Here is a 21301-nt window from a genome sequence, read left to right as displayed (position 1 = left end):
GAATAATTTTCTCATTATTTACCACTTTCCAAAGTAAAATCAAGGTCAGGTAAACAATATACATAGACCTATAACCCCTAAGGAAACAGTTCTCCATAAAAATTTCCCCAAAAAAAGTACAGAGTCAGTACATTCTAGTGAAGAATTCTTCCAGACTTAAGAAGAGCTAATGCCAATATTCCTTAAATTATTCTTAGAAACAGAAGTAACACTGCTTCATTTTATGAAAGCGTAGTCATTCTGATACCCAAACCATACCAAGATTCAATAAAAATATAATTACAGGCCAATCTCCCTCATGACCATTGATGCAAAAATATTCCATTAAATACTAGCAAAATGCATCCAAGAACATATCAAAAAGATCATCCTCAGTGATCAAGTAGCCTCCATCACAGAGATGTCTGGGTGTTTCAATATATGAAAATCTGTCAATGTAATACACCATATAATTCTGCAAAAAAAAATCCACATAACTTTCTTTCTTTTTTTAAAAAAGGAATATAAAACTATTTATTGAAAACTGTTCACCATTATTTACAATAAAGTAAATATACAGTTGGATGACATTCTGTTACTACAAAGTTACTTTTCTGGTTCATCGAACCAGAACCCAAATACTGAAAAGATTGATCCTACCAGTAAGGAATGAGTCAGGGTACAGAAAAAGCATGCAAGTCATTAACTTATATTACCAAATTTTGTTCATTTATGTCAGCGGGTCTGAAATTGCCAACATCATCTCTAACCATGACCCCATTTCCACAGCAAACAGATATTCCACAAATCACAACCTTTTAGTATATTTCAACTTTCTATAAAGGAATGGTTCACTAGAGGAACATTTACATGCCCATTTAAGTTTTTTTGTTTGGTTTTTAGAAACAGGGTTTCTCTGTGTAGCCCTGGCTGATCTAGTCTAAATCAGAGGTCCATCTGCCTTCATGCTGGGATTAAAGGCATGCACCACCACACCCAGCTTAAGTCTTGTTATTAAATCATACTACTACTTGTCTAATTCCATTTTCTGAAGGGGAAGTGTGTAAGGACAAACTTTTGTAAATAAACTACTGTATTTATGTGATAATACATAAATTCTGATGTGGTTGCTTTAAAACTATCCAATAAATTACAGAATCATCTACTTAATCTGAAAGGTTATAGTTTTAGGAAAATGTTCACAGTGATGGAATCTCATCAACACGTTTTCATCTACAGTTTTTGAGCATTAAAAAACAAGACAAAATGAAGAACAGTTACGCAAGTGTTTTATGCATATACACGCATACAAACAAAAAACCCAGAATGGTCCTTCTGTGTCCCAGTTAAAAATAAGTTCTGATTGAGTAATGACTGTAAAATCTCCTCAGCATTTAAGAAAAGCTGTTCTTCAAAGCCGAGGAAATACAGCGTGATATCACATATTCTATTGTTAAAGAAGCAACTACAGAAAGCTTTCATTTGCTCAAAGGAATCAGTGCCTTTTGATGCAGAACAAAAACCGAAAATATCCCAACTACTGTCAATACTTCAAAACCAGCATATCACCCTCGGATGTGGTTGAGCTGAGGCACGCAGCCGGAGACTCTGCAGGACCCACGTGGCCAGGAGCAGTGGAGCGGTGAATTCTTCAAGTCTTCGATTTTAAAAAAAATGGCCTCCAGCAGCCCGGACCCCATCCCTGGCCACCAGCCACCCCGGGAGGACCTGCCCAACTTGGCACCAGGTTCTGGCCACCGGGCAGCTCCCCTTCTAGCCCCACCAGGAGGGATCCCCATTTCCAAGCCCCCGGCAGCCCCTGCAGTCTCCGCGCCCTGCCCCCACGCCCATCTGCCCAAGACCCCAGCCACTTCCTGAGACTTAGAGACCGGCCCCCAGCTCCCAGCCTGCCCCCGACGACTTCCCTTCTGGACCAGAGGTGAGTACCCGGGTCCAACCCGGACCCCATCCCTGGGCACCAACCACTCCTGAGAGGCCTGCCCAGCTTGGTGCCGGGTTCTGGCCACCGGGCAGCTCCCCTTCTAGCCCCGCCGGGAGGGATCCCCTTTTCCAAGCCCCCGGCAGCCCCTGCAGTCTCTGCGCCCTGCCCCCACGCCCATCTGCCCGAGACCCCAGCCACTTCCTGAGACTTAGAGACCGGCCCCCAGCTCCCAGCCTGCCCCCGACAACTTCCCCTCTGGACCAGAGGTGAGTGCCTGGGTCCAGCCCGGACCCCATCCCTGGCCACCAGCCACCCCGGGAGGACCTGCCCAACTTGGCACCAGGTTCTGGACACCGGGCAGCTCCCCTTCTAGCCCCACCGGGAGGGATCCCCTTTTCCAAGCCCCCGGCAGCCCCTGCAGTCTCTGCGCCCTGCCCCCACGCCCATCTGCCCAAGACCCCAGCCACTTCCTGAGACTTAGAGACCGGCCCCCAGCTCCCAGCCTGTCCCCGACTGCCATTCTGGACCAGAGCTTGCCCCTGACTTCCCTTCTGGACCAAAGAGTTGGACAAGAGAACTCCCTTTTGGACAAGAGAGAGAGTCTTCCTGAGTCTGTCAGCTCTTTGTGAAACAAGTACACTGATAAGACCAAGAAGGAACCACAAGGAGATGGGCAGATGTCAAAGCAGAAGTACATACAGCAAAATGAAGAGCAATACAGCATCACCAGAACCTAGCTCGCCTCCAACATCTAGACTTGAACACCAAAAATTGGAAGAAGCAGAAGAAAGTAGCCTTATGAGTAACTTCATGAAGAAGGTAGAGGCTTGTGTAGAGGAAAAGACAAGAAAATTGGAAGAATGCTGTAAACAACTAGAGGAAAGGGCAAACAAATTAGAAGAAAACAATAAAGCCCTCCAAGAAAACAATAAAGTCCTGGAAGAAAACATTAAAATCCTAGAAGAAAACAATAAAGCACTGAAAGAAAAGCATGAAAAAGCAATGAAACAAACAAAGGAAACAGTCCAAGATCTGAAAAGGGAAATTGAAAAAATAAAAAAGACACAAACAGAGGGAATGCTGGAAATAGAAAACCTGAGTAAAAGATCAGGAACTTCGGATGCAAGTATAACCAACAGAATGCAAGAGATGGAAGAGAGGATTTCTGGCATTGAAGATACAGTAGAAGAAATAGTTCCATCAGTCGAAGGAAACACTAAAGCCAACAAAGTCATGAACCAAAATGTCCAAGAAATCTGGGACACCATAAAAAGACCAAACCTACGAATTATAGGGATAGAAGAAGGTGAAGAATACCAACTCAAAGGCACAGAAAATATATTCAACAAAATTATAGAAGAAAACTTTCCCAACTTAAAGAAGGAAATGCCTATGAAGATACAAGAAGCCTATAGAACACCAAACAGACTAGACCCCCCAAAAAAGTCCCCTTGACACATAATAATTAAACAACTAAATGTACAGAATAAAGAAAGAATATTAAGAGCAGCCAAGGAAAAAGGCCAAGTGACCTATAAAGGTAAACCCATCAGAATAACACCCGATTTCTCAATGGAGACTTTGAAAGCCAGAAGGACCTGGACAGATGTAATGCAGACACTAAGAGACCATGGATGTCAGCCCAGACTAATATACCCAGCAAAACTTTCAATCATCATAGACGGAAGGAACAAGACATTCGAAGACAAAGCCAGATTTAAACAATACCTATCCACAAACCCAGCCCTACAGAAAGCACTAGAAGGAAAATTCCAACCGTGGGAAGTCAGATACACACTTGAAAACACAGGCAATAGATAAAGCCACAACAGTAAACCCCAAAGAAGAGAAGTACACACACACTACCACCAAAAATAACAGGGATGAAGAATCACTGGTCATTAATATCCCTTAATATCAACGGACTTAATTCACCTATAAAAAGACATAGACTTACAGAATGGATACGAAAGCAGGACCCATCTTTCTGCTGCATACAAGAAACACATCTCAAATTCAAAGATAGACACTACCTAAGAATAAAAGGCTGGGAAAAGACTTTTCAATCAAATGGTCTTAAGAAACAAGCAGGGGTAACCATCCTGATATCCAACAAAATAGACTTCAAACTAAAATCAATCAAAAGAGATCAAGAAGGACATTACATCCTTGTCACAGGAAAGATCGACCAAGATGAAGTTTCAATTCTGAACATATATGCCCCAAACACAAGGGCACCCACATATATAAAAGAAACATTACTAAAGCTTAAACCACATATAAAACCCCACACATTAATAGTGGGAGATCTCAACACCCCACTTTCACCACTGGACAGATCTCCCAAATCGAAACTTAACAGAGAAATAAAGGACTTAACCGATGTCATGACCCAATTAGACCTAATAGATATCTACAGAACATTTCATCCTAACAAGAAAGAATATACTTTCTTCTCAGCACCCCATGGAACTTTCTCTAAAATCGACCACATACTTGGCCACAAAGCAAATCTCAACAGATACAAAACAATCAGAATAACCTCCTGTGTTCTATCAGATCACCATGGTTTAAAGCTAGATTTCAACAACAACAAAAACTACAGAAAACCTACAACCTCATGGAAACTGAATAATGCTCAACTGAATCACCAATGGGTTAAGGAAGAAATAAAGAAAGAAATTAAGGACTTCCTAGAGATCAATGAAAATGAAGACACCACATACCCAAACTTATGGGACACTATGAAAGCAGTGTTAAGAGGGAAATTCATAGCACTAAATGCCCACATAAAGAAGTTGGAGAAATCGCACACTAGTGAATTAACAGCACATCTGAAAGCTCTAGAACAAGAAGAAGCAAAGTCTCCCAGGAAGAATAGATGCCAGGAAATTATCAAAGTGAGAGGTGAAATTAATAAATTAGAAACTAAGAGAATAATACAAAAAATTAATGAAACAAAGAGTTGGTTCTTTGAGAAAATCAACAAGATAGACAAGCCCTTATCCAAACTAACCAAAAGACAGAGAGAGAGAATCCAAATCAACAAAATCAGAAATGAAAAGGGGGACATAACAACAGACATTGAGGAAATCCAGAGAATTATAAGGTCATATTTCAAAAACCTCTACTCCACAAAACTGGAAAACCTAAAAGAAATGGACATTTTTCTGGATAGATACCACATACCTAAGTTTAATCAAGACCAGATAAACTATTTAAATAGTCCAATAACCCCTAAGGAAATAGAAACAGTCATTAAAGTTCTCCCAACCAAAAAAAGCCCAGGACCAGATGGTTTCAGCGCAGAATTCTACCAGATCTTCAAAGAAGAGTTAATTCCAATACTCTCTAAATTGTTCCACATAATAGAAACAGAAGGAACATTACCAAACTCCTTCTATGAGGCTACAATTACCCTGATTCCTAAACCAAACAAGGATGCAACAAAGAAAGAGAACTACAGACCGATCTCCCTCATGAACATTGATGCAAAAATACTCAATAAAATACTGGCAAACAGACTCCAAGAACACATCAGAACAATTATCCACCATGATCAAGTAGGCTTCATCCCAGGGATGCAAGGGTGGTTCAACATACGAAAGTCCATCAATGTAATACACCATATAAACAAACTCAAAGAAAAAAACCACATGATCATCTCACTAGATGCAGAAAAGGCATTTGACAAAATCCAACACCCCTTCATGATAAAAGTCTTGGAGCGATCAGGAATACAGGGAACATACCTAAACATAATAAAGGCAATATATAGCAAACCAACAGCCAACATCAAATTAAATGGAGAGAAACTCAAAGCAATTCCACTAAAATCAGGAACGAGACAAGGCTGTCCACTCTCCCCATACTTATTCAATATAGTACTTGAAGTTCTAGCCAGAGCAATAAGACAACATAAGGAGATTAAGGGGATTCAAATTGGAAAGGAAGAAGTCAAGCTTTCCCTATTTGCAGACGACATGATAGTATACTTGAGTGACCCCAAAGATTCCACCCAGGAATTGATAAAGCTTATAAACACCTTCAGCAACATAGCAGGATACAATATCAACTCAAAAAAATCAGTAGCCCTCCTATATACAATGGACAAAGAAGCTGAGAAGGCAATTAGAGATACATCACCCTTTACAATAGCCAAAAATGACATAAAATACCTTGGGGTAACACTAACCAAGCAAGTGAAGGACCTATATGACAAGAACTTTAAGTCCCTGAAAAAAGAAATTGAAGAAGATCTCAGAAAATGGAAAGATCTCCCATGCTCATGGATAGGCAGGGTTAACATAGTAAAAATGGCAATCTTACCAAAAGCAATTTACAGATTCAATGCAATCCCCATCAAAATACCAACACAATTCTTCACAGATCTGGAAAGAACAATACTCAACTTCATATGGAAAAACAAAAAACCCAGGATAGCTAAAAGAAACCTGTACAATAAAACAACTTCTGGAGGCATCACAATCCCCGACTTCAAGCTCTACTATAGAGCTACAGTAATAAAAACAGCCTGGTATTGGCATAAAAACCGACATGTGGACCAATGGAATCGAATTGAAGACCCTGACATTAACCCACACACCTATGGACATATAATTTTTGACAAAGAAGCCAAAAGTGTACAATGGAAAAAAGAAAGCATCTTCAACAAATGGTGCTGGCATAACTGGATATCAGCGTGTAGAAGGCTGCAAATAGATCCATATCTGTCACCGTGCACAAAACTTAAGTCCAAGTGGATCAAAGACCTCAACATAAATCCAGCTACTCTGAACCTGCTAGAAGAGAAAGTAGGAAATAATCTTGAACGCCTTGGCATAGGAGATCACATCCTAAATATAACACCAGTAGCGCAGACACTGAGACAAACAATCAATCAATGGGACCTCTTGAAACTGAGAAGCTTTTGTAGAGCAAAGGATACGGTCAACAAGGCAAAGCGACAGCCTACAGAATGGGAAAAGATCTTCACCAACCCCACATCTGACAGAGGACTGATATCCAGAATATATAAGGAACTCAAGAAATTAGACATCAAAAGGACCAACAGTCCAATTGAGAAATGGGCTTTAGAACTAAACAGAGAATTCTCAACAGAGGAATCCCAAATGGCTGAAAGACATTTAAGGAATTGCTCAACTTCCCTAATCATCAGGGAAATGCAAATCAAGACAACTCTGAGATACCACCTTACGCCTGTCAGAGTGGCTAAGATCAAAAACACTGAAGACACTTTATGCTGGAGAGGATGTGGAACTAGGGGAACTCTCCTCCACTGCTGGTGGGAATGCAAGCTTGTACAACCACTTTGGAAATCAATATGGCGCTTTCTTAGAAAATTGGGAATCAATCTCCCCCAAGATCCAGCTATACCACTCCTGGGCATATACCCAAGAAATGCTCAATCATACCACAAGAGCACTTGCTCAGCTATGTTCATATCAGCATTGTTTGTAATAGCCAAAACCTGGAAACAACCTAGATGCCCTTCAACTGAAGAATGGATAAATAAATTGTGGCACATATACACAATGGAATACTACTCAGCCGAGAAAAACAATGACATCACACGGTTTGCAGGCAAATGGATGGATCTAGAAAAAATCATCCTGAGTGAGGTAACCCAGACTCAGAAAGACAAATATGGTATGTATTCACTCATAGGAAGATGCTAGATGTGGAACAAGGATGACTGGACTGCTACTCACATCACCAGTGAGGCTACCTGGAAAACGGGACCCCAAAAAAAGACACGGAGAAATGGACGAGATCTACATGAATAGCCTGGTCATGAGTGGGAACAATGAAGGGCGACAGTCGAGGGAAAGAGTGGGAGATCCTAGCTGGATCAAAAAAAGAGAGGGAGAACAAGGAATAGGAGACCATGGTAAATGAAGACCACATGAGAAGGTGAGAAGGGGAGGAAGCAGAGAGCTAGGGAGGCCCACGGAGATCCACAAAGATACCCCCTCAAAAGACTGCTGGCAATGGTCGCGAGACGGCAGGAACTGACCTACTCTGGTGATGGGATGGCCAGACACCCAGATAGTGGTGCCATAAACCCCATCCAAGGACTGAGGAATCTGAAGGCAGACATCCACGGCTGGGCCCCTGGTGGAGCACTGGGAGTCTAATTAGTGAGTAAGAAGAGGGTTTATATGAGCGAGAATTGTTGAAGCCAAGGTTGGATAAAGCACCGGGACAAATAACCAAATGAATGGAAGCACAGGATCTATGAACCAAAGGCTGAGGGGCCCCCAACTGGATCAGGCCACCTGAACGGGTGAGACAGTCATTTGGCTTGATCTGTTTGGGAGGCAGCTGTGCATTGGTGCCAGGTCCTGGGCTCGTTGCATGAGTTGGCTGTTTGAATCCTAGGACTTATGCAGGGACACTTGGCTCGGTCTGGGAGGGGGGAATGGACCTGCCTGGACTGAGTCTACCAGGTCAACCCCGGTCCTCGGGGGAGACCTTGATCTGGAGGAGGTGGGAATGGGGGGTGGGCTGGGGGGAGGGGTGGGCGAGAGGGGGAGAACAGGGGATTCTGTGGCTATTATGTTGAACTGAATGGTGTTGTAAAATAGTAATAATAATAATAATAATAATAATAATAATAATAATAAAAATTCTAATCCTTTATGATGTCACACCTCTGTCTGTAATAAATGCTAATACACACACACACACAAAAAATGGCCTCCAATAAAACTACATTGCAAAAAATGGGAAAGAAACAGAATGGAAAGAGTAAAAAAGTTGAAGAGGCAGAGCCTGAAGAATTTGTGGTAGAAAAAGTACTGGACCGGCGTGTAGTGAATGGGAAGGTGGAGTATTTCCTCAAGTGGAAAGGGTTCACAGATGCTGATAATACTTGGGAACCAGAAGAAAATTTAGATTGTCCAGAATTAATTGAAGCATTTCTTAATTTTCAAAAAGCTGGTAAAGAAAAAGATGGTACAATAAGGAAATCTTTATCTGACAGTGAATCTGATGATAGCAAATCGAAGAAGAAAAGAGATGCTGCTGACAAAACAAGGGGTTTTGCCAGAGGTCTGGATCCTGAACGAATAATCGGTGCCAGAGACAGCAGTGGCGAATTAATGTTGCTCATGAAATGGAAGGACTCAGATGAGGCAGGCTTGGTGCTGGCAAAGGAGGCAAATATGAAGTGTCCTCAGATTGTCATCGCCTTTTATGAGGAGAGGCTGACTTGGCATTCTTGTCCAGAAGATGAGGTACAATAATTGTTTGCATTTTATATATATTTATAAACATATAAAATCTGGATCTTTGGTTTTGAATTACTAGTGTGGAAAAAAATAGCATTCTAATGAAAATCGAGTTTGATATGCTGGTTTTGAAGTATCCACATAACTTTCTTATTCGATGTTAAAAAAGACTTTGAAATTAATCTAACATAGCTACATGATAAAGGGATATCAGGGATACAAGGAATATACTTAAATATAACAAAAGCAATATCAAGAAGGCCTTTAGTCAACATCAAATTAAAAGGGAAAAAATTAAAAGCAATTCCACTAAAATCAGGAAAAACACAAGGCTGCCCACTTTCTCTGTATGCATGCAATTTGGCACCAAAACTACACAGATAAACACTGACTTAAAAAACCAAAAAAAAAAGAAAAGAAAAAAGAAAAGAAATAGAGGTTGATCAGTTGAAGACCCAAAATGTCAATCTGCAAAGCTATGAACAACTGATTTTTGATAAAGAAGACAGAAATATACAATGGAAAAAAGAAAGCATCTTCAACAAATGGTCTAACTGATGTCTACATGCAGAAGAATGCAAATGGATGGATATCTATTACCCTTCAAAACTAAAGTCTAAGTGGATCAAAGACCTCACCATCAAACCAGATTTATCAACAGATGGGAGCAGATGCAGAGACCCACAGCCAAACATTAGGCAGTGCTCCAGGAAGCTCAAATAAGAGGGGCAAGGAATAATTGTAGGAGTCAAGAGGTCAAAGGCATCACCAGAACATGACCCAAGGATTCAAGTAGAATGGATCATGGCCTTCAGTTACAGAGTCTGAATAGTTCATCAGGGAACCTGTATGGGTCTACAATAGTTAATCTGCATATGTGTTATGGATGTATAGCTTGGTGTTCTTCTTGGACTCCTAGAATTGGGAGTTGGTGCTGTCTCTGATTATTATACCTACACTTGAGACCCTGTTCCTCTTATACGGTTTCCTTGTCCAATGTTGATACAAGCTTATGTGCCTAGGCTTAGTGTTACTTTTTATACTTTGCTCTGTTAATATCCCAGAGAGCCTTGCTCTTTTCTGAATATGAAATGAATGTAGGAGAAACTGTGGTAGGGATATAATGTATGAGAGAAAAACAAAAAATAACCCTTGTCAATTGTTAGGAGAATAAAACACACGGATTCAGCTTTAGAGCTATCATCCAGTGACAAAAGAGAAAATATGCTATTTGTGTTTCTGGGTCTGCGTTACATTGGTCAGTATGACATTTCCTAGTTCCATTTGTGTCAATGTTAATTTCATTGTTATTTACCTTTGAACAGTATTCCACAGTGTACATGTGTTAAAATTTCATTATCTATTCATCAGCTGAACGACATTCAGGTTGTTTCCTTGTCCTGGCTATTGAAAATAGAGCAGCAAAGGTCATGACTGAATAAGCATTTATGCCATAGGACGTCAAGTTCTTTGGATACATTCCAAGGGGTGGAAATGATGTACATATAATAGTTATGTATGATTTTCTCCAATATATTAAATTAACAAAGAAAATCATCTTTTATAAAAGAAAAGAGATGCAATCTAACTATGAAAAAAAGAAACTCTGGGTAGAAAATATTTTGAATTTTGAAATGAATCATCAACAACATAAAATTTTTGTAAACCACCCCCACAGACAAAAAAATCAGCTACAGAATTGGAAGAATATATGGGCCAGCTTGATGTCTAAGTGGGCAAAGGGTCTTTCTGCCAATCTTGACACTCTGAAAACCATTCCAGGATGCACATTGTGAAAAGAGAAAATTGATTCCAGCAGGTTTTCCTCTACCTCCACAGTAGTGGCATGGTGCAAGTACACACACACACACACACACACACACACACACACACACACACACACAGACTCACTCACTCACTCACTCACTCACTCACTCACTCACTCACTCACACACACACACTCACCAAATAAATGTAAAAATTAAAAGTTAATAGAACATTCCAACAGTTTACTTGACTATAATATAGCAGATGAGTGAGCTTAGATCATACATTACATGATCTGACATGGAAGTACTAAACCTGAATGAAAGTACAATGAAAATAAATTGAAACCATCCAAATACCAAATTTCAAATCATAAAAATTCAAGAAAGGGTAAAGGAACATTGAGGTTTACTTGGGACGATGGAAGTTGCATTTAGAATGAGTTTTGGGAGCAGAATGAATATTATTAAAATATTATATGAAATTCACAAAGAAATTGTATAATATTTACATAAAGACAGAAAAACAAAGCTTAGAAAAAAAGGAGAGAAAAACTTATTTAGAAAAGTTACTGTACACCACTCTGGAGACATGAAGAAAACTGAAAATTGTCAGGTAAAAGATGGTCAAATTACATGAAACAAATTCAAATCCAATCATCAAGATCACAGAGCATATAATTGTCATGAGAGATCCAGACATCAGATTGACAAAAGAGGAAAAGAACATGGGTGACTTCCAGTACAGCTAATGTTAGACTTCTGAGCAAACACCTACAGGACACAGGAGACCAGGATGACCAGCTGGGTGGAACAAAGAAAAACTGTGCATATAATTGTCAGCAACACTCTCCTTCAGAAATGAAGTATATAAAATTTTATCAGAATACCTGTGGCAGACAGAGTTCTTTGCAGTAAGGTCAGGAAAATCTGTGGAATGCCTCATGCTGAAATAAAGGCTGGTCATATGTTATTAGGTGTTTTAATTGCACCACTTGAGAGACAGAGGTGAATATCTGAGTTCATGGGTAGCCTGGTCTACCAAGTAAATTCTAGGATAATCGGGGCAACACAGAGAAACCCTGTGTTGAACAACCAGAAATTAAAAGTTTATCCAATATATGTTGATGCATGACTTAGACCAGGGCTGTGCCTGGGACAATCTAGGAGAAATGATGGACAGGTTTCAGAGTCCTAATTTCACAATTCAGAAGGCTCACCAACAATTCACTCACAGAAGCCAGCAGCCAACACCCTGTGATGCCTGCTCTCCTGTTAGAATGAAACCTATCTATTGCAATGGATAGTATCTCAATATTTAAAGATGGACTCACCTGTATGTGCCAATGTCCTCAGGAATAGGAAGAGGCCTGGAAAGAAAAACTCATGTTGAATTCATCTTTCATTTTCAGTAGCCTGGCCATCTGACATCCCTATCTCCGTTTTTCTCTGTACATTAGAATCAGAGTTTACATAGTTAAGATGAACTCATGCACTAATATAAACCATGGAGGCCAGTGTTTCTGCTGTAGCAGATTCAGCCTCTCAGGATGATGTTTCCATCCTGTTATTGCTCACCATCTATTCCCAGCAGGACTCACCAGTACAGATCAGGTTTAGGAGCACAGACAGCATGGTGCTGCTTTGGCTGACAAGTGGCAGAACCAGAATAAAACATATTGGGTGTCGTAAGAGGCTTGAGACCTCTGCCTGACCACAGCTCGGAAAGCGTAACAACAGAAACATCCGCCCTTGTTGCCACGTTCATTAATTTTGTGTGTGACAGGGTTCTCTGTAGCCCTGGCTATACTGGAATGCACTTTGTAGACCAAGCTACGTTGGCTTTGAATTCAAAGCCTCACCAGCATCTGCCTCCCAAGTGCTTCGATTACATGTGTGTGTTCTCATACTAAGTTAAAAAATGTCTTTTGTCATTGGCTTTGTGGATCATAACTTCTTGGAAATGGTTCAGGCTTTAGCTTTTCAGCAGAAGTATTTACCATGACTACAAGTGAATTGCATCTTGAATCCATCACCTTTATGCAAATTGGTTAAATCTGATTATTGTTCTCAAACTTTTGATGTGTTCTCTTTGCTTTTTAAATTCAAGACTCAGTGTTTCCTCTGGCATTCTATACAACATGTCCCATAATTATTTTTCATATTGTAAGAATAGTCCTAATGTGTCAGTCAAAGTGATTATACTGAATTATTCCAGTTTTATGTCATAGTTATTCAGTTTCTTAATTAATCATGTAGGTATTTAGAATAATAAAATTCCACTTTAAAAAATCAAACAAACAAAGCAAATACGTTTTTGCTGCATTTGAAATTTGTTTTTAGAACCTGAAAAAAAATATCAAAAGGGGGAATCTCTCATGCTCATGTATCAGTAGGAATTTCACAGTAAAAATGCCCAACCTATTAAAAGTAATCTAAAGAATCTCATCTATGCAGTCACATCAAAATTTCAACACAATGTTACACAGATCTTAAAAAGACAATTTCTGGCTTGAATGTTAAACACACAGAGAAAATAACAGGATAGTTAAAATATCATGAACACTAACAGAACATCTGGAGTTCTCATCATTCCTAACTTCAAGTCCTACTGTAGACCTATATTAATAAACACACTACAGTATTGGTGGAAAGGCAGACAGGTTCATTAACGGAATCAATTTGAAGACCCAGACATAATTCCAGAAATATATGCATAGCTTATTTTTGCTAAAGAAACCCAAAACATTCACTGGAAAACAAGACAGTATCTTCAATAAATGGTTTGATCAGATTGGATATCTGCATGTAGAAGAATGCAAATAGCTTCATACTTATCAATTGCAACAAACTCAAAACGAGTATAATCCCTAAGTACATTCTAAATATCTAAATTTTCTCCTTATAGATTCATAGAAATGTAGCTCTCACACATGAAGAGAAAAAAATCCAATGATTAGCATCAAACAAACACTAATAAAAACTGCAAAACAAAAAAATAGAGAGAACAGATGATTATGATGTATCCAAACCTAGCTGATCTATTACAGCAGAATTCCTGCATCTAAGGCTCAGGCAATATCATGGAAGAAGGGAAAGAAAGATTGTACTAACCAGAGGAAGAAGAATTTTGTTGTGAGATGGCATCTGCTAGAAATGTAAATATAAAATTATGTAAATGTAAACAACATTATACACATTAATCTAATTATATTCATAAAATTAGGCAAATATATAGATATTTAAAGGTAATTAAACTAAAGATGAATTTGAGAGAAGAAAATGGCTGTATATGAGAGCCTGAGATGAGTAAGGAAGAGAAAATGGTTTAATTATGATTTATTTGAAAAAATATATTAATAAAAGTTTTAAGTTTAAGTGAAACAACAAGACATAAAAATACATTTCTGGTGCTCTTGGTAAAGAATGGTGAGTGCACAGGGCTAGAGAAATCACTTATCCATTAAGAGTGTGTTCTGAACTTGCAGAGGACCCAACTTCAGTTCCCAGTGCCCACAGCAGGAGGCTCACAACTGCCTGTGACTCCAGCTCCAGGGGATCCAATCAGAGCCCTCTTCTTCTCTTACAAGCACCAGAACTCACATGCACACATTCACACATCATTTAATCAGTGTGCGCTCTTACACCAGGCAAAAGAAAACCCAATTTTTACCATTGCCTTTTTACCATTTACCAAGGACCATAGCTTGGTTTGTGTATCAGGGTAACTATGGCCTCATAAAATACCCCTTTTATATTTTGTGGAATAACTAGAGGGATATTGGCATTAACTCTGAAATTCTGGCAGAATTTTGAGCTAAACCTATTTTTTTTGCTGAGGATATGTTTTATTGACTGCTGCTTTGATTTCAGTAAGGGTTACAGGCCCACTTAAGTTGCTTATCTAATCTTTATTTAATTTTTATCCTTTATAAGCTGTGTGCATAGAAAAAATTATCCATTTCTTCTAGATTTTTCCAATTTGGAAAAATGGTACAGGTACTTAAAGTATGTCCTTAGGATTCCTTTGATTTAACCTTCTCTATTTTTATATCTCATGTTCATGACTTATTTCTTAATTTAGATATTCTTCCTATGGTTTATTTAAGTTGGATAAGGGCTTGTCAATATTATTGATTTTCCTGATGACTAAAATTGTTTTATAGATTCTTTGTATTTATTTTGTTTGTATTGTATTAAATTCAAATATGAGTTTGATTATTTCTTGCCCTATCGTCCTGCTGGGTATGATTTCTTCTTTTTGTTCTAGAGCTTTCTGGTGTGCTGTTAACTTCCTTGTATTATACCTCTACAATATTTTATTTATGTACTTAATGATCTGACAATAAGTTTGGGTATATCAATTATGTATGTCACTGTGATCTGTAATCATGTTGGTAGCTATCTTTCTAGCACCTATTATCTATATATTTTCTATGAATCTATTATTTATCTATCATATATCTAGTCATCTTTGTATTTTTCTATGTATCTATATGTATATATATTTATCTATGATCTATCTGTCTATTATCTGTATATATATATATACACACGTATTAACTATCAATCATCTTTTTTTCTATCCTCTTAATTCTATCAATCAAATGATCTGTCAGACATTTATATATTTGTGATTTATTAAACTATTTTTCCAATCATCTATTTTTTCACATCTTTATTCTACTCATCTATTTTTCTCTGCTTGTCATTCATCTATCATTACTTTAAAACAAATTTTTTTTTTGGTTTTTAGAGACAGGTTTTCTCTCTGTAATTTTGGTGCGGTTCTAGATCTTGCTCTGTAGACCTGGCTGGCCTTTAACTCACAGAGATCTTCCTGGCTCTGCCTCCTGAGTGCTGGGATTAAAGGCATGCACCACCACTGCCGGCCTGTCTATGATCTCTTATAAATATCTTTAACTATCATATGTCTTTCTGTTTACAACACATTTTTCTTTTCAAAATAAGCACAGTCTTGAGGTTTAAATGTAGTTTTCAGTCTCTCAGTCTCCTCTCAATAATTTTCATCAACCCTGAAACCCAGACAGTATGTCAGTGGTTGAAGAGAGGCAGTCATACCCCACAGCTCCAGACAGTTATGTCACATTAGCAAAATGCTAAGGATAGTAGATATCCTTGCCTGCCACTAAAATGAGTTAGTCTTCCTGTTAAGAGACAGTCTAGCTTTTGTGTGAGCCCTGTCTTCTTGATAACCCGCTTTTATTTAGGACTCACTGGGGACACAGGAAGGTTTTTTTGTGAGTTCAAATGCTGATATAGCTGCAGACCAGTTAGCTTCCTGTTTGCTTGCATTCAAAACCACAGGTACTTGTGAGGTAGTACAACCCACAGGATGTGTGAGGTCTCAGTTACTGACCACACATTTCTAAATTCATTACTTCAAATGCAAAATAAGCAGTTCCTTTTTGAAATATTTAGTTGGTCTTGTGGGGAATTGCAGAAGAAATAAAGAATCCTTCTGTTTATATTTCCAACATGAAAGGAGGGTTTCCCTAAGATGTCTAAAGTTGCTAAAATTCCTGTCTCTCTTTTCATCTTAAAATTCTTTATGTATTTTTCCTGGAAGCCTATACATTATGCAGCCCAGGTTGTACCAGAATTCAGTCATGAAGCCAAGACTGGCCTCAAACTTGAATTAATTCTCTTCCATCCTACCCAATTCTGGGAATATAGGTGTTAACTACCACACTTGCTTGTAAGCATTTTTGTCTTTATTTTTATTTTTGAAGGAGAAAAGTTTTGTTTCACTTACCGTTTCATCATTGTGGATGAATCACAGGAACTGTCATTCAAGTGATAGTTGGTTAAATTGTATCTAATAAAAATAAATTAAGGAATGTATACTTATACTCAAATTGTTTATTTCACTCTTAAATATTTAAGGACAACCTACTTAGGAAATGATGCCACTCACTAAATATTGGGCAGGTCTCTTCACACCAATTATACTGAACTAGAAAATTTCTCTCCAGACAAGCCCATACACAAACTCTCTGTGATTTATACAACTCTTAGATTCTAAAAATGATTCTAGATTCTGGCAAGTTGACATTTTAATTTAAAATTCACACTAGCAGATATATCAAGATAATACTGACATTTACAATTGCCTAAAACATTTAGAAACAAGAGTACACCTGTCTTGAGAATATACTTGAAGGACTGTTAGTCATCAGCACACCATGGATACAGTTGCATATTCATGTCTGTTGATCCACTATGTAGTTTTACAGCTGTGGTGCTTTCATTTGTATAACAGCCTTGTCATGTTCAGAGAACAGCCTCTCACTGTACTCCTTCCCATCTTCTAGCTTTTATGTTCTTTTCAAAGCCTTCTTTTGTGATCATCCCTGAAGCTTCGAAGTGGTTGCTGTAGATGTTCCAAGATGGCCCTTTTTCTCTATATAGTGTTTTAGAACTCTCGGGCTGATGTGTCTGAGAAATGCCTGAATTTGTTCTTGGAAGGATTTAGATCACACCCCACTGCTCCTGCTGGTTTTCTTTCTAATTCTAGTTGGTTCTCACTTCTGCTTTCCTGTTACATGAACTTCTCACCCACCATCCTTTATTCTCCACCCTTGTTATTCTCCTTTTCTGCTCTGTCACATCTGTCTCTACAAGTCTCATGGATCATCATAAGAGATGGCATTGTTTCTCTCTCTCTCTCTCTCTCTCTCTCTCTCTCTCTCTCTCACAGACACAAATACACACACAGTATGACATATATATATATATATGTATATATATATATAATAAAGAAACTATATTTTGTCAGCTAACATAAAAATTAATGAAAATTAAAAATATAGAAACAATGTTTAATTTTATTCAACATAATGAAATTTGTGGTCTTTTATCTTTCTGAAACTTGCTCATTATGATAAACTATGATTTCCAGTTGATTCCATTTTCCTAAAACCTTTCTATTTAATTTTTCATTATGGATACATTTTAGGAAGACAAATTATTTGTGTCCCATGACCACTAGGGAATCCAGGAACGTCAACCATCCATGGTTGTCTTTTCAAAAAACAGATGTATAGTCTGATTTTTTTCCTTGAGTGCTAGAATTAAAAGTGACCAATAGCCTGGTGATCTCTGTTGTCTAAAGGGACAGATCATATGAATCGCCTATAAGCAGGTCTAGAAGTAACTAAAAGTCTATATAACCACTGTTTTCTCTGAAAGGCCAGTGTATATCAAGCTCCTAAAATGAGGACTGCAGATGCTTAATACTCTTTGTATCTTTTACATTATCTTCACAGCCAGGTATTCCCTCAGGCTCCAAAAACCAGGACCAGATTTGGTTAATAGCCTAATGACAGCTAAAGCTATTTGTGTTTTAGAGAACACATAAGAGCCTTCCCTAGGCCCTTAAACTAATACAGGTAGCCTATCTCTACAGTCTAACTTTTGGAACAAATTACATGTCCATTGTTTTGACTTTCAATGTCATTATACTTCCTTTTGCACTAGGGATTGTATTAAATCTGTATACTTTTTTTCCCTCAAAGTGTACTGTTTCAATATGTTTAAAACAAATTCTTTGTTGTCATTCTCCAGTAGTTGTACCAGTCAGGACAACTAAGTCATGCTGAACTGTGTTTCCTTCTTACCTTTCATTTTTTATTTCTCTGGTACCCATAGCATTTGCAAGGATCCCCACAGCTGACAACCAGTGTGAAGGGCTATGTCCTCACTGAAGGTGAGAACACTTTTCCATTGTAGCTTGAATCCTAATTGGTAGTAAAATAAAGACTCAGAGTCAGATATCAGTGTAAATGATGAAAGATCAGAGAGACAAAGGAGTCAGTCACATCACCTCCTATCTCACCAAATTTACAGCCTGGAAAGGGAGCCAAGCTCTTGTCTCCACCCCATCTTATCGCTTCCTCTCTCTGCCCAGCCACATCACTTCCTCTTTCCTTCTCCCAAGTGCTGGGATTAAAGTTATGTGACACCACTGCTTGGCCTCTATGGTTAATTCATGGCTAGCATTGCCCTCTGATTTCCAGGCAAGCTTCATTTGTTAGAGCACAAACAAAATATTACTGCATTTTTCATTTTTTTAAATTTAAAAAATGTAGGGCAAACTAATATAAGAAAAACTACATACAATATATACATAACTATAAATAATATACAAGCAATAATTACATCAACAATGTCTAGTCCATAAATATTTGAGAAATTCAGATGAAATACTCCATAATCTATCCTATCTTGGTGAGTCTAAAAGTTGTACCTAATTCATTTTCTATCCTAATTTGCATTATCAAAATTATCTTTTAATGTTTCTCAATCCCATACACTTTACATGTCTTCGTGAGTTTATTTTCTGAATCTGTAACAAGGAAAACTATAACTATAGTTATAAAGTCTTCAACTCCCTCAGAGATCGGAGAAGGAAACAATATTACCTCAATATGCAGGGAGTGCAGGCAAGTGACTTCCAAAAATTGTGAGAAATGGAAGAAATGGTGAGCTGCCTAGACAGTCACCCAAAGTTCATCTGTAATGTTGGGGCATCCATCTTTGGGCTACAGGCCTAGACTATCTGGCTGACTTTTCTGTGAAGCAGATTGTTCTGAAGGACTGTTCTATTTAGCCTTGGCAAAATTTTGGCAGCTGCTTTCTTTTGTGTCCTGCTTGTCCAATTTGGACACAAACTGCCAGCAGTTGAGGCAAGAGCACTTTCTTGCACAGTGGTTGTCTTTTGCCACAAGAAAGCAAACTCATGTAGATTTTCTTCAGTGCACATCATCTTCCCTGATGTAGATTGGTGCTTCCAGGAGCAGAATGTCTCATTGTCAAAAAAAAGAACCTATGTTACTAAAACATCTTAAATGTCATATTCTGTAAATCTCTAAAGTGTTTGAAGACAACCTGTCTATCTAAAATATATCTGTGTTTGACCTTGAAAACAAACCTTATATGACTACAAGTTTGATTGTAGTGAATAACTACCAACTTGCATTTCTTTATATCCTACTTCATTGCTAATAGTAAATTTCAGTTTTAGAAATGTGCATTACATTGTTAAATGAGTTATATGAGTACAACACTTGAAAAAGAGTTGACATGTTCTGACAAAAATAACCTTAAATGCCTTTTTTGTTTTTTTATTTATTTTATAATTTAATTTAATTTTACATAACAGCCATGGATTTTCCTGTCCTCCCTCCTCCAGCCCCGCCCTGCCATCCCCCATCCCACCCCCAATTCCCATCTCCTCTAGTGCAAGGACTCCCTTGGGGTTCAGCTCAGCCTGGTAGATTCCATAGAGGCAGGTCCAGTCCCCTCCTCCCTTCCCCCAGCCTGAGCAAAGTGTCCCTGCATTGAACTCACATTCCAAACAACCAGCTCATGCACTAAGGACAGGTCCATTGCCTGGGGGCCTCCCAAACTGTTCAAGGAATCAACTGTCTCACTTATCCAGAGGGCCTGATCCAGTTGGGGGCTCCTTAGCTTTTGGTTCATAGTTCATGTGTTTCCATTAGTTTGGCTATTTGTCCCTGTGCTTTTTTAAATCATGGTCTCAACAATTCTTGCTCATACAATCCCTCCTCTTTCTCACTAATTGGATTCTCAGAGTTCCACCTGGGGCATCCGCTTCCATCAGTCATTGGATGAGAGTTCTAGCACAACAGTTAAGGTGTTTGGCCATCCTATCACCAGAGTCGGTCAGTTCGGGCTTTCTTTCGACCATTGCCAGTAGTCTATTGTGGAGCTATCTTTATGGATTTCTGGGGACCTCACTAGCACTTTGCTTCTTCCTATTCCCATGGGGTCTTCATTTATCATGATCTCTTTTTCCTTGTTCTCCCTCTCTGTTCTTGATCCAGGTGGGATTTCCTGCTTCCCTAAGCTCTCTTTCCCTTGACCCTTGCCCTTCATTACCCCCACTCCCCTAACGTCCACTTTGCTCATGTAGATCTCATCCACTTCTGTCACTGGGTGATCCCTGTGTCTTTCTTAGGGTCCTGTTTTCTAGGTAGCCTCCCTGGAGTTGTGAGTAGCAGTCTAGTCATCCTTTGTTTGACATCTAGTATCCTCCTATGAGTGAGTACATACCACGTTTGTCTTTCTGAGTCTGGGTTACCTCACTCAGGATGATTTTTTTCTAGATCCATCCATTTGCCTGCAAACCTCATGATGTCATTGTTTTTCTCTGCTGAGTAGTACCTTGTTGTGTATATGTGCCACATTTTTTTTTTATCCATTCTGCAATTGAAGGGCATCTAGGTTGTTTCCAGGTTCTGGCTATTACAAATAGTGCTGTTATGAACATAGTTGAGCATGTGTCCTTGTGATATGATTGAGCATTCCTTAGCTAT

General features: G+C 38.7%; 1 pseudogene; it reads left to right on the top strand.

The window, feature by feature from the left end:
• Positions 1-8637: 8637 nt before the first annotated feature.
• Positions 8638-9204, top strand: LOC143271913 (chromobox protein homolog 3 pseudogene; annotated as a pseudogene).
• Positions 9205-21301: the final 12097 nt, after the last annotated feature.

This window comes from Peromyscus maniculatus, chromosome 1 (assembly GCF_049852395.1).
Source record: "Peromyscus maniculatus bairdii isolate BWxNUB_F1_BW_parent chromosome 1, HU_Pman_BW_mat_3.1, whole genome shotgun sequence".
In the NCBI taxonomy this organism is placed as follows: domain Eukaryota; kingdom Metazoa; phylum Chordata; class Mammalia; order Rodentia; family Cricetidae; genus Peromyscus; species Peromyscus maniculatus.
Note: the sequence above shows the minus strand (reverse complement) of the source record. Positions and strands in the feature narration are given on the sequence as shown.